Source organism: Maylandia zebra, linkage group LG16 (genome assembly GCF_041146795.1).
Source record: "Maylandia zebra isolate NMK-2024a linkage group LG16, Mzebra_GT3a, whole genome shotgun sequence".
NCBI classification, from domain to species: Eukaryota; Metazoa; Chordata; class Actinopteri; order Cichliformes; family Cichlidae; genus Maylandia; species Maylandia zebra.
The window spans coordinates 33,378,690-33,391,871 of NC_135182.1; the positions used below are offsets into that span (position 1 = coordinate 33,378,690).

Sequence of the window (13,182 nt, forward strand, 5' to 3'; positions counted from 1 at the left end):
CTGCAGGCCTACTTGTTGTTCCTAGAGTATTTAAAAGTAGAATGGGAGGGAGAGCCTTCAGTTTTCAGGCCCCTCTTCTGTGGAACCAGCTTCCAGTTTGGATTCAGGAGACAGACACTATCTCTACTTTCAAGATCAGGCTTCAAACTTTCCTTTTTGCTAAAGCATATAGTTAGGGCTGGACCAGGTGACCCTGAATCCTCCCTTAGTTATGCTGCAATAGACATAGACTGCCGGGGGATTCCCATGATGCATTGAGTTTTTCCTTTCCAGTCACCTTTCTCACTCACTATGTGTTAACAGACCTCTCTGCATTGAATCATACCTGCTATTAATCTGTCTCTCTTCCACAGCATGTCTTTTATCCTGTCTTCCTTCTCTCACCCCAACCGGTCGCAGCAGATGGCCGCCCCTCCCTGAGCCTGGTTCTGCCGGAGGTTTCTTCCTGTTAAAAGGGAGTTTTTCCTTCCCACTGTTGCCAAAGTGCTTGCTCATAGGGGGTCATATGATTGTTGGGTTTTTTTCTCTGTATCTATGAAGCGCCTTGAGGCGACTTATGTTGTGATTTGGCGCTATATAAATAAAATTGAATTGAATTGAATATGAGTCTTTATTGTGTCAGTGACAATCTGTTTGCTTAATATAATAATTTCATGCACATCTTTCTGACTTTGGCATAGAAGCCAAGGGAGAAAAGGGGTGTTTCAGGAAGAGGGTGAACTGATGGGGCTGCAGTAAACCCTCTATATAAGGATTCTTTTGAACTCTGAATTATGGAACGCCGCTTGAGTAAAGTCCAAGAATAAAAATATGGAGCTAAAATGAGCATAATAGGTAATATCAATGATTTATAATCTTCCTCATTGCCTAAATGTAATCAAATACTCAGGATAAGCCTGAGTGGCATGGAGGACAACAAACATGGTGGGATTGGGGTTTTGTCCACAACAGTGTCGTACAGGTCAGTGGAGACGGTGCCTTTTGCTGGTGGTACAATCATGCCTTGTTGTCCAAGAGTGAAGTCCCCAGCCAGAACTCGGCAGACGTACATAAACCTCTCCCCATTTGAATTTGGCTTGGAGTAGCTGTCATGAGCAGAGTAGCTAGCATTGACAGCAAAATATGTCCCCTTGCCGTAGCATGTAGCTGAAAGTGGAAGAGACATATTTTCTTTTATTATTATTGGTCATAGAGCAACTGTTCTGTATGGTTATGACAGCACAGGAGAACGTCAACAATACATTGCTTTCTATTTGTGAACTAAAGCTGATTTTGAAGGTGTTTTGTAGCCTGCAGGTCTTAAAAATGTAATAACAAATAGGTGTGTAACACTAAATTTAAATTAAACTAATAATGTTTTCAGTTAGCATGAACGTTTTTTGGTTTTTCTTCTTTCTTTCTTTAATTTTTCAGCCTTCTGGGGCCTTTTGGCTTACTTCTGTGTCTCTAAATATATCTTTAGGAGCAGCATCTCCATTTCCCACATGTCTGTATTATCAGCTCTCTGACAAAGGCAAAATAAATGGCCACGAATGCCTCACCATTCAGTCCTGTGTATCTCCTGTTGAAACCACGATCATTAATAATTGGCAGAGTGGTTTCAGTGGTGCCATGGAAAAGACGTTTCTTGTTGTTCTGGTGACCATTTCTCACCTCCATGTCACGCTTCTTAACCTGTAGACTGTTCCACAATCCAAAGTTCTGTATCCTCTTGGTCTGAAAAAAAAAAAAGAAAAAAGAAAAGTGTATTTTTTGAATTCAGCTCTGAGTTTATGTTCCCAATATAAGGCAGGGAAAATTTATGTGCCTGAAACGTTGAAAAAAAAAAGAAATTGTGTTGCAGAATTTTTGGTGAAAATGTCATGTCAGTGATAGAATTTATATTATTTATTATTATTTAGGTGTATAATGCCTTCTTCTAATGTGTCTAATTTAAGCATGTCAATAGAGAAAGAGCACAACATATCATACATTTGGGGAAACATTTCACCCCAAGACAACAAAATGCCTTTTGCTGGCTGCAAACAGACTGATCATCACCCTGTGTTTATCAGTTATAAAGCTACTGTAGGAAGCTGAGGAGGCCTTTATAACCATAGCGTTCCTCATAGCTTCCTGAACGATTGCATTCTAGTACAGCACAAGCTGCAGCCTGTCGACTTGGTTTAGCTTAACCTACAAAAATATGGTGGCCTAAAACTGACATTTGGATATGTGACCTGCCAGTGACAACATGCTTTCTAAATCTCACCTGTGCCGGTGGCAGGAAACGATACAGAGGTGAAAGCGCTTTTCACACACATCTAGTGTGCATCTTTCACAGTCTTGTTGATTTTTACTGGATCTGACTGTCCAGCCAGGTGGAGGATTTTTTTTACACTTCAGGTTACCTGGGCTCGTCAATACCAAGCCCTGGATGGGCTCAACACCTAAAGGTAAACTCTGAGTTACAGCGTTATAAAAAGTTGGTGTGATTTCTTACCAAAGTTGCGGCATTCCACTTCCACAGCCTGACCAGCTGCTTCTACAATAGCTGTGGAAACTCCTGGAGAAGGTTACATCACTATTGGATACATACTGTACATATAATCTAAAAGTCACAATTACTTTGTTACCTTTTTATAATTATTATTGTATTATTTTATAAAAATAATTTATAGATGTGGGACTATTTTTATATAATATCCTCTGTACTTAAATATTTATGTGTAAATATAAATATACATTATTTATAATATATAATATTAAATTAAAGATTATTATAATATATATGGTACTTATTAGGGGTGCAACGATATTCGTATCGATATTGAACCGTTCGATACAGTGCTTTCGGTTCGGTACGCATATGTATCGAACAATACAACATTTGTAATTTATTTTATCAACTTTCCTTCTGACGATGCTGTCTGTGTTGAGCGCTCAGTGAATCTGTGTTCGACTACTCCGCCTAGGCTGCACTGTCGAGCGCAGATCCACTGAGCGCTCAACACAGACAGCATAGTCAGAAGGAAGAGCGCAGGGCAAGCTAGCAAGACAGAAGTTAAGCTCTCCTTGCAACATGGACCTCCTCCACCCTCATTCAGATCTGGCGTTTGGAATTATTTTGGTTTTCATGTGACGTATGACCCTGAAGGTAAGCGAGTCATGGACTAAAGTAAAACAGTATGTTGGATGTGCCATGCAATGCTCAATTACATGGGTGGGAACTAGTGTGTTAGCGCAGTTAGCTCGTTAACATGTTGGCCGTCTAGCCCCATGCACAGGGCAATCGGCGGTAGCTCGTTAACGGAGATTTGCCGTGTTGTGGCGTTAAGATCATTTCAACGAGATTAACCTGAAAGCACTAGTGGGAACACAACGAATATGACTGCACATTTACGCCGACATCATCCTAGTGCAAAGACAAGTGGAAGCAGACAAAAAAAGCAAGCATGCTACTAACTTTAGCCGAGTCATTTAGACAGCTGTTAGCACATGATTCTCCTTATGCTGCTGAGAATATAGCCCAGAAGAAGCGGATCGTATAGCTTTTATTTTGGAAAGAGACATTTCTCTGTAATAAACTCTCTTTTCCAAAGATGAGTGATTCCTCAATCAGATACAGGGCTTGCAATATCGCTAGCCCGACATCCTGGGGCTAGCGATTTTTTTCAGTCGGGCTACCAAAATCTATCTCTTCCCTGCCCGTCGGGCTATTGTAGGAAAAATATATGTCAATGCTTTTGCATTCTTTCAGAAATGTAGCTGGGTAATTATGTCATTGGCATCGGTGAGCCACTGTCAATATGTGACATATTGAAATCGCGTTTGAATTTGCGCTTGTTTTTTTGCTTTCACTTTGCAATCGTGCGAACTGTGTATAGAGAGCGACAGCACTGATCTGTGAGTGATGATAATTTGTGCACCAATTCCTCTGACATCGTCTTATTAATCGTTAGCTTACTATGCAAACATGACAAGTGAAATCTCCCGCAGCAAGCTTAAACATGTGAGAGGTTGATCACGCAGAGGATCGCTGAACATTATGTGAGTGCGTGTGTAAAAGCAGCAGGATTTATATTTTAGTTCTGCTGAGCCAAATAAGACAGGTCAGGGTGAAGAAGTGACAGCCAAAGAAAAGCTTACCACAAAACGGAGAAGTTATGACAAATCAGACTATAAGGCAAAAAGAAAGTGCAGCTTTATGGTTTCATGGACAAAAGAATTTCTGTGGCTGCAATATGACAAGCTAAATAACCAGGGCTGCACATAAGTGGTCCGCAGGTGCGCATTCGCTGTCAAAATAAAAAACACGCACAAGGGTTAGGGTTAAATTTAAAAACTGTACTTTTGAGTTAAAATATATATTTATAATTTTAATAAATGACAAATTAAAAAGGCATGAACATTTTTTTTGTATCGAAAAAATATCGAACCGTGACACCAAAGTATCGAACCGAACCGAACCGTGAATTTTGTGTATCGTTGCACCCCTAGTACTTTTTTTTTTTTTTTTTTTTTTTTTTTTATTAATATTTTTGGATGGACAGAAACATTAATAAATAAATATACAACTGCAATAATCATACTGTCAGTTCTCTGTCCGTTTCTAAACAAACAAACAAACTAAGACAAGCAAACAAACAACACACTAACAAAAAAAAAAAAAAAAAAAAAAAAAAAAAAAAAAAAAAAAATTACATAAATAAATAAATAAATAAAATAAATAAAACCCAGGAGAAACAAAATAATACACCGCCTCCTGGAAAACATCAGCAAAAACAAAAACGAATAAGGGTAAAACCCCCTGGTGCAAAAAAAAAAAAAAAAAAAAGGACAACAACCAAAATACCAATGACACATGAAATATCCCTCTAAGAGACCATTTATCATAATGTCTAAGAGACATTGTCAATGTACCGCAAAAAGGGACCCCAGACCTGCTCAAAAATATCTTCTCTTCCCTTCATTCTATACATAACCCGTTCATATGATGCCATCCTAGACATTTGTTCGGTCCATTCCTTAAAAGAGCAGGGGCTGGATGACTTCCAATGCCTAAGAATTACCCTGCAACCAGTTATAAAAGCCAGACGCATCCACAATCTCTGTTTTTTTGAGAGAATGTTATCGTCAGGTAGTAGGCCCAGGACGCATATAGCTGGAGATTTAGAAAGATTAAGTTTAAAAATATCATTCACCAAGTTGATGATCCCATCCCACAAATAATCATTTTTCCGACATGTATACAACATATGAACTAGAGTCCCGACTTCCTGCTGACATTTCCAACAAATGTCCTTATCTGCGAGCTTCAACCTGACTAATTTACTGGGTGTCCAATAATTTCTGTGAAGCAACTTGTACTGGATAAGTTGAGACTGTGTTTCAGGTGAGCAAACATACCATGATGAGAACAGCATCTTCCAACTGTCCTCTGAGATCTGGATACCCAGATCTTTCTCCCAACACCGCCTCAGTCCCCCCAAACTGGGAGCGTGTGCCTCTCTGAAGCTCCTATAAAATTTAGATGCCCTGATTCTGTTATTGTCAGGGGTTGCAAACATCTTCTGAACACTAGATGGAGGGTCTAGATTATTTTTCAAAATGGCTTTAATACAATGTCTTATTTGAAAAAACCTCCAAATTTCCCTTGGATCCAAATTGAATTCTCATCTGATTTCTGCAAACGATTTCATGCCAGTCTGCCCAAATAGGTCCCCCATCTGATTAATACCTGTCCTAGCCCAGGCCTCCCACCAGACCGGTTTCTTACCTATTAATACTTTCTTATTATACCAAATAGAGGCTCTAGCGGTGAGATAAGGGCTGCTGTTGGTATATTGGTGAGCTCTAAGCCAGGTCTCTTGCATGAAAGACAGTACTGGATCTTTAAACGGTACTGGCCTTCCCTTCTGAGTAAGGAAGGCCTCTAAAGACGAAGGGGCCACAAGACTTTCCTCAATCCCAACCCATGATGGCTTATCAGTAGAGGAATTATGTATCTTAACTAACTGAGAGAGGGAGAAAGCATAATGATACCAGACCATCTTAGACAATGCCAACCCACCACTCTCTTTAGCAGCATATAATTTAGACCGATTGAACAATGGCTTTTTACCTGCCCACACAAAACCCTCTACACATGTATTATAAAGCTTTAGCAAATTATGTGGGACTGCTATCGGTAACATGTGAAGAAAGTACTGAAGTTTAGGGGCAATAATCATCTTCACCAAATTAATTCTGCCCAAAAGGGACAGATTTATTTTAACCCAATTCTGCAACAGCGAACGGATGTTTTGAATCACTGGGGAAATATTTACTTTCATTATGTTGTCTAAACCAGGGGTCAATTTAATCCCCAAATAAGTCAGACCCTCGGGCATCCACTTGAAATGCCATGAACTCCTCATAACAGGCGGACACAATTTAGAAATAGGCATAGCTTCAGACTTAGACCAATTTATAGTGTATCCAGAGATTACAGAGAAAGAATCAATAATTGAGGAAATTGCAGGAACGGCCTGTTCTGGGTTAGTTGAAATTAGTAAAATATCATCTGCATACAAAAAAGTTTTATGTTCTTCTTGACCCAAATCCACCCCTCTAATTTTCTTACATTCACGTAAAGCTATGGCTAAAGGCTCCAAAAACAGAGCAAAAATGAGAGGTGATAAGGGTGAACCTTGTCTAGTACCCCGACTTAACGAAAATGAGGGTGACATTATCCCATTGGTAATAACTGTAGCCATTGGATCTGTGTATACCACCTGAATCCACTGCCTAAAAAAGGGACCGAAACCAAATCTCTTCAAGGTATGAAACAGAAAAGGATACTCAACTTTATCAAAAGCTTTCTCTGCGTCCAAAGAGAAGGCAACGACAGGGTCTAGCTTAGTCCTGCTCTTCCAAAGTATATGCAATACCCTACGTAGATTATCCGCAGAGCTTCTATTTTTCACAAAACCGACCTGATCCCTATGCACCAAATACGGAAGAACTTTTTCAAGCCTAAAAGCTAATATCTTAGAAATAATTTTTTCATCCACATTAATTAATGAAATTGGGCGATAATTCCCACAATGCTGTGGGTCTTTCCCTTTTTTATGTAATAACGTGATCACTGCCGATCGCATACTAAACGGTAGTCTCCCTCTTTGAAACGCATCTTGATATACCGACAGTAGTCTTGGAGCTAGTTCGTCCACAAACACCTTATAAAAATCTGATGGAAATCCATCATTACCTGGAGATTTACCCACTCTAAGGCTGCCGATTGCCTGCTTAACTTCAATTAATGTAATCTTACCTTCTAATATACTTCTTTGATCTTCCGACAGGCTGGGAATTTTAATAGAAGAGAAGAAATCTGACAGCCTCTGTTCCTCCACCAGTCCATTAGAAGTGTACAGCTCCTGATAATATTTAGTAAAAATATCATTTATTTCTTTTTTACTAGTAGTCAACTTATTATTATTACTAGGATCAAAAATAGATGGTATAAGGTTACTAGATTTTATCTGCTTAACCCTGTGTGCCAACATTTTACCTGTTCTCTCCCCTTGTTCAAAGTACTTCTGATTTAAACAAAACATTGCATATTCCACTTTTTTCTCCAATATGCTATTCATCTCAAATTTAAATTTAATTAATTTGTTCCATAAGTCCCTCTCTGGGAGCAACATATGTTGTTTTTCAAGCTCCTTGATATCCTGTTCCAACTTCATCAGCTTATCCCTCTCAGCTTTTTTAATCAAGGAGCAATATTGAATAAGGCGCCCCCTCAAATAGGCCTTAAAAGCATCCCAGGTCATTCCAACGTCGTCAATAGAGCCCTCATTGTACAACCAAAACTCCTTTATCATTTCCCTTATACATTCGCAATGACCCTTATTCTTCAGTATTGAGTTATTCAAGCGCCACCTAGGTGACGGTTTAATATTATCAGTGTCAGTAAGAACAAGGTCAATGGGAGCATGATCCGATATAGCAATGTTACCAATAGAGGACCCAATAGTTTGACTTGCCAAAGAACGGGACACCAAAAAGTAATCTATCCTGGAGTAGGTTGAGTGAGGATGCGAAAAAAAGGTATAATCTCTTTCTTGAGGATGAAGAAGTCTCCATATATCTACTAGACTCAGTTCCTCTGACATCACGTCCACCGCAGCGTTTGTTGGGTCCTTGCTTAGTCCAGTACAAGAAGATTTATCCAATAAGACATCCCTGACCCGGTTAAAATCTCCCCCAATTACAATGTGTGTGTTACCTATAGTCCGCACCATGTTACAGACTTCATGAAAAAATTGTGGCTGAGGAGAATTAGGAGCATATATATTGACCAATGTCATTTTCCGCCCCTGTAAACATGCATCCAAAACCACCCATCTACCCTCCTGATCTGTATAATGCTTAAAGACCTGAAAATCCAAGTTTCTTCTAATCAATATGACCACCCCTCTTTTTCTAGCCGAAAATGCACTAAAATAAACTTGCGCCACCCAGTCTCTTTTAAGCTTTAATGATTCGGCCTCATCAAGATGGGTCTCCTGAATCAGGGCTATATCAGTCTTTTTCTGTTTCAGATATGTGAGGATTTTCTTCCTTTTAATAACATTATGACAACCCGCTATATTCCACGACACAATTTTACATAACTCCATAACACCATGTGAGCCGAATTATTATACAAATTTATCCAGAGGAATATCCCATTTACCCATATAACAACTCTTAGAGCCAGTAACATGAGACAACCCAATGATCCAAAAATTAGGTCTATACAGGACAGTTGGTACCATACCATCAAAACCAACAACAAAACCAAACACGAGAAAAGAAAAAAAAAAAAAAAAAAAAAAAAAAAAAAAAAAAAACAAACAAAAAAACAAAAGAACATGAAAACATAAAAAATCGCAGGTCCGTGGCACTCAAAAAAAATTCCCAGATGGTGTCCCTCCTTACGTCTCCCCCCCCCCCTCAGAAGTAAACCAACCCATAGCTTATCAAATCCTCTTAATCTACATCACCCGGAATGTTAGCCAAATCCAGGCCGCTTAGAAATTGCTTAGCCTCAGCTGGGTTGGAAAACTGATGATACTGGTTATCCACTGAAAAAGTCATAACAGCCGGAAAACGAAGAGAATAGCCAATCTTGTACTGTTGCAACAAGCGGCGCACCTCATCAAACTTCCTGCGTTTTTCTTGTACCTCCTGAGCGTAATCCTGGAAAAAAAGAACTCTCATGCCTTTCCAAACGATCTGCCCCTTTTTTCTGGCAGCCGCCAGCACGGACATCTTGGCTTTATCCCGTAGGAAGCGAACAATAATGTGTCTCGGTCTGGAGTCCGCAGTGGGCTTCGGAAAAGCTGGCCCCACTCGATGGATTCTATCTATTTCGTAGTAATCTCCCATCTCAATGTCCAGAGCCTCAGACAGCAGATTCTTCACGTAATCCTCAATATTACTGCCTTCGGATCCTTCTCTAATACCCGATATTCTAATATTCTGGCGCCGTGAGGAACCCTCAAGCGCCGTTACTTTTTCCTGCAGCCGCTGGTTCTGTATCTTCAAGATCTTACATATTGAGCTGGCTTTAGCCTCTTCGTCCTCCAATCGAGAAATTCTTGTCTCTGTTTCATCCACTCTCACACCCAAACTGTTCACAGCTTCCTTGAGAGACTCGATACCACCTTTCACCGCCGTCATGTCTTGTGCTACCTGCTCAAGCAGAGATCTTATAGAAGTCAGCTCGGCCGCCACACCATCTTGGGAAGGACACCTGGCATCGACTCCATCAGGTGTCTCCGCCATAGTAGTTAGTGAAGTAGCCTGAGTGTTGTGTGTTTTTCCTCGCGGCATAATCGAATCGTTGCGTAAAACGTAATGATTCTTCTGACTCCTTCCACTGAATTTACCAGGGCAGATCCCAAATAAGACAAATAACCGGCTCTGACCTATTTTTAACGAGGTTTCGGGGGAAGAGGAGTGCGCGTCTCCAACTTAAGCTGCCATCTTGGGCGGGCGTACCACGTACCCCTAGTACTTATATGTATATGTAAATATAAATATTTACAGCAACAAAAAAAATGAATATTAACCAACTAATGATAATGATTTTGCACAACTCGAGCTCTGTAGTTCTTGCTATGATAGTAAAGTTTTCATTTGAGAAGTTGACACTAACATCAGCGGTCTCCTTGGTTATGTCTCCTGTTACTACCTGTATAGTCACATTGCTTATTTTAGTGTCATACATTTCTGAGGTTAAGGTATTTTTAGAAAAGGGGCCTCCTGGAAATAAACAAAAATAATGAATTATCAGCAGTAAATAATTACAAAACAGCACTTCCTGAATTTTGACTAATTGTCAGTTAGGATATGGACAAAAATACAGTATATTATTACATTTAGTACAAATGTTTTTACTAACTGTTTTTTACAGGCATAGTTAGAAAACATAGTTCTTAGTAAGCTGTATTCTAAAATAAGTTAATAAGTTTATTTCTGTTAACTTGAGTCAGCATGGTTAGTATTACTAACAGACGCTTTGATGAGTTAAAAAAAAAGTTTTTTTTATTTATTTGTTTTTTGTTACTTGCTGCTATTTTTTATTTATACAAGTAGTCCCATTGAGGCTAAACATGTACAAGACAGACCTGTTCAGATGAACTTTAAAATTACAACAATAAAAGAAACAATAGAATTGCTAAAATTGTCTAATGATTACACAGTCCCCATATGGTCACTTCTACCTCCAAGAATATTACGATGGAAAGAAAAGAAAAATAGTGCTGATATCAATGGTTTTTAGTGGTTGAAAAGGCTGATGGTTAATTTCTGATTAGCACTGAGAATGTGTTTCTTCAAAGCTTTTTATTTTTTCTTACCTGGATAGTTTGTGTATCAGCTGGGTAAAGCACTATCACAACCTTCTTCAGATGCTTGGGGTGTTTCTTTTTGGTAAACTCTAAGATGCTATCCAACATCAAAGAGGCTACCAGATGTTTTGGGAAACCAAGGTTTAAAGCACCAATGGCTGATAAGGATATGGATGTTAGATTATTATCCTCTGTCATGTCCAAGCAGTCCTTAAAGATTCCTCTCAAAGTCTGTAAGACAGTTATATATAAAGACATTCATCATCAAAGTTAGATCAAACAGGCTTTTTAACCTTTTACCTTAAACTATTACCTTATAATGTAAGGTACTTCACCTTTTCAGATGTGGCTTGAGCCTTATAGTGAGGTGCAATGGCATGGAAAACTTTTTTGCTTTTTATTTGGCAGCCCTCAGTAACAATGATCTCACCAACATTTCCGGTAGCATCATTGGAATTCCACGTGAAAGACCAATACAAGGTGGTGCACACGTGAGAAGTGGAACTAAAATCATACATGATTCCAAACATTTTTTACAAATAAATAACTGAAAAGTGGGGTGTGTGTAATTATTCAGCCCCCTGAGTCAATACTTTGTAGAACCACCTTTTGCTGCAATTACAGCTGCCAGTCTTTTAGGGTATGTCTCTACCAGCTGTGCACATCTAGAGACTGAAATCCTTGCCCATTCTTTTTTGCAAAACAGCTCCAGCTCAGTCAGATTAGATGGACAGCGTTTGTGAACAGCAGTTTGCAGATCTTGCCACAGATTCTCGATTGGATTTAGATCTGGACTTTGACTGGGCCATTCTAACACATGGATATGTTTTGTTTTAAGACATTCCATTGTTGCCCTGGCTTCATGTTTAGGGTCGTCGTCCTGCTGGAAGGTGAACCTCCGCCCCAGTCTCAAGTCTTTTGCAGACTCCAAGAGGTTTTCTTCCAAGATTGCCCTGTATTTGGCTCCATCCATCTTTCCATCAACTCTGACCAGCTTCCCTGTCCCTGCTGAAGAGAAGCACCCCCAAAGCATGATGCTGCCACCACCATATTTGACAGTGGGGATGGTGTGTTCAGAGTGATGTGCAGTGTTAGTTTTCCGCCACACAAAGAGTTTTGCATTTTGGCCAAAAAGTTCCATTTTGGTCTCATCTGACCAGAGCAGCTTCTTCCACATGTTTGCTGTGTCCCCACATGGCCTGCAAATGAGACTTCTTATGGTTTTCTATTAACAATGACTTTCTTCTTGCCACTCTTCCATAAAGGCCAACTTTGTGCAGTGCACGACTAATAGTTGTCCTATGGACAGATTCCCCCACCTGAGCTGTAGATCTCTGCAGCTCGTCCAGAGTCACCATGGGCCTCTTGGCTGCTTTTTTGATCAGCGCTCTCCTTGTTCGGCCTGTGAGTTTAGGTGGACGGCCTTGTCTTGGTAGGTTTACAGTTGTGCCATACTCCTTCCATTTCTGAATGATGGCTTGAACAGTGCTGCGTGGGATTTTCAAGGCTTGGGAAATCTTTTTGTAGCCTAAGCCTGCTTTAAATTTCTCAACAACTTTATCCCTGACCTGTCTGGTGTGTTCTTTGGACTTCATGGTGTTGTTGCTCCCAATATTCTCTTAGACAACCTCTGAGGCCGTCACAGAGCAGCTGTATTTGTACTGACATTAGATTACACACAGGTGCACTCTATTTAGTCATTAGCACTCATCAGGCAATGTCTATGGGCAACTGACTGCACTCAGACCAAAGGGGGCTGATTTATTACGCACACCCCAATTTGCAGTTATTTATTTGTAAAAATTGTTTGGAATCATGTATGATTTTCGTTCCACTTCTCACGTGTACACCACTTTGTGTTGGTCTTTCACGAGGAATTCCAATAAAATTGATTCATGTTTGTGGCTGTAATGTGAATGAATGAATGAATATTCTTTATTGTCATTGTCACAGGTACAATGAAATTGAAAGATGTCTCTGGTCAGTGCAACATCACAAAAGATAAATACTTAAAAACTATAATTAAATACTTAAAAACTATAATGATAGGATATAAAAGATAGAAATACATATAAAATACAGTATTCTCATACCGTAGATACACCCAAGCAATCCAGGCCTAAGGCCCCATACAGACACTCAACATACGACCTAGTTGATATATCACTCAAACAATCAATCACTCAATCAATTTGTTAGCGCATCCAACAAAACATGTCTGAAAGCATTCCAACATCAAGGGCACAAATGACAACAGGGGCAATGAAAGTCATCTACTTTTAGTAGCATTGAGACATGATATTGCAATTGGGTAGAA

The 13,182-nt window shown here is 39.5% G+C and overlaps 1 pseudogene; it reads right to left on the reverse strand.

Moving 5' to 3' along the window:
* Positions 1 to 860: 860 nt before the first annotated feature.
* On the reverse strand, positions 861 to 11,092 carry LOC143412915 (uncharacterized; annotated as a pseudogene).
* Between the last annotated feature and the right edge of the window lie 2,090 nt (positions 11,093 to 13,182).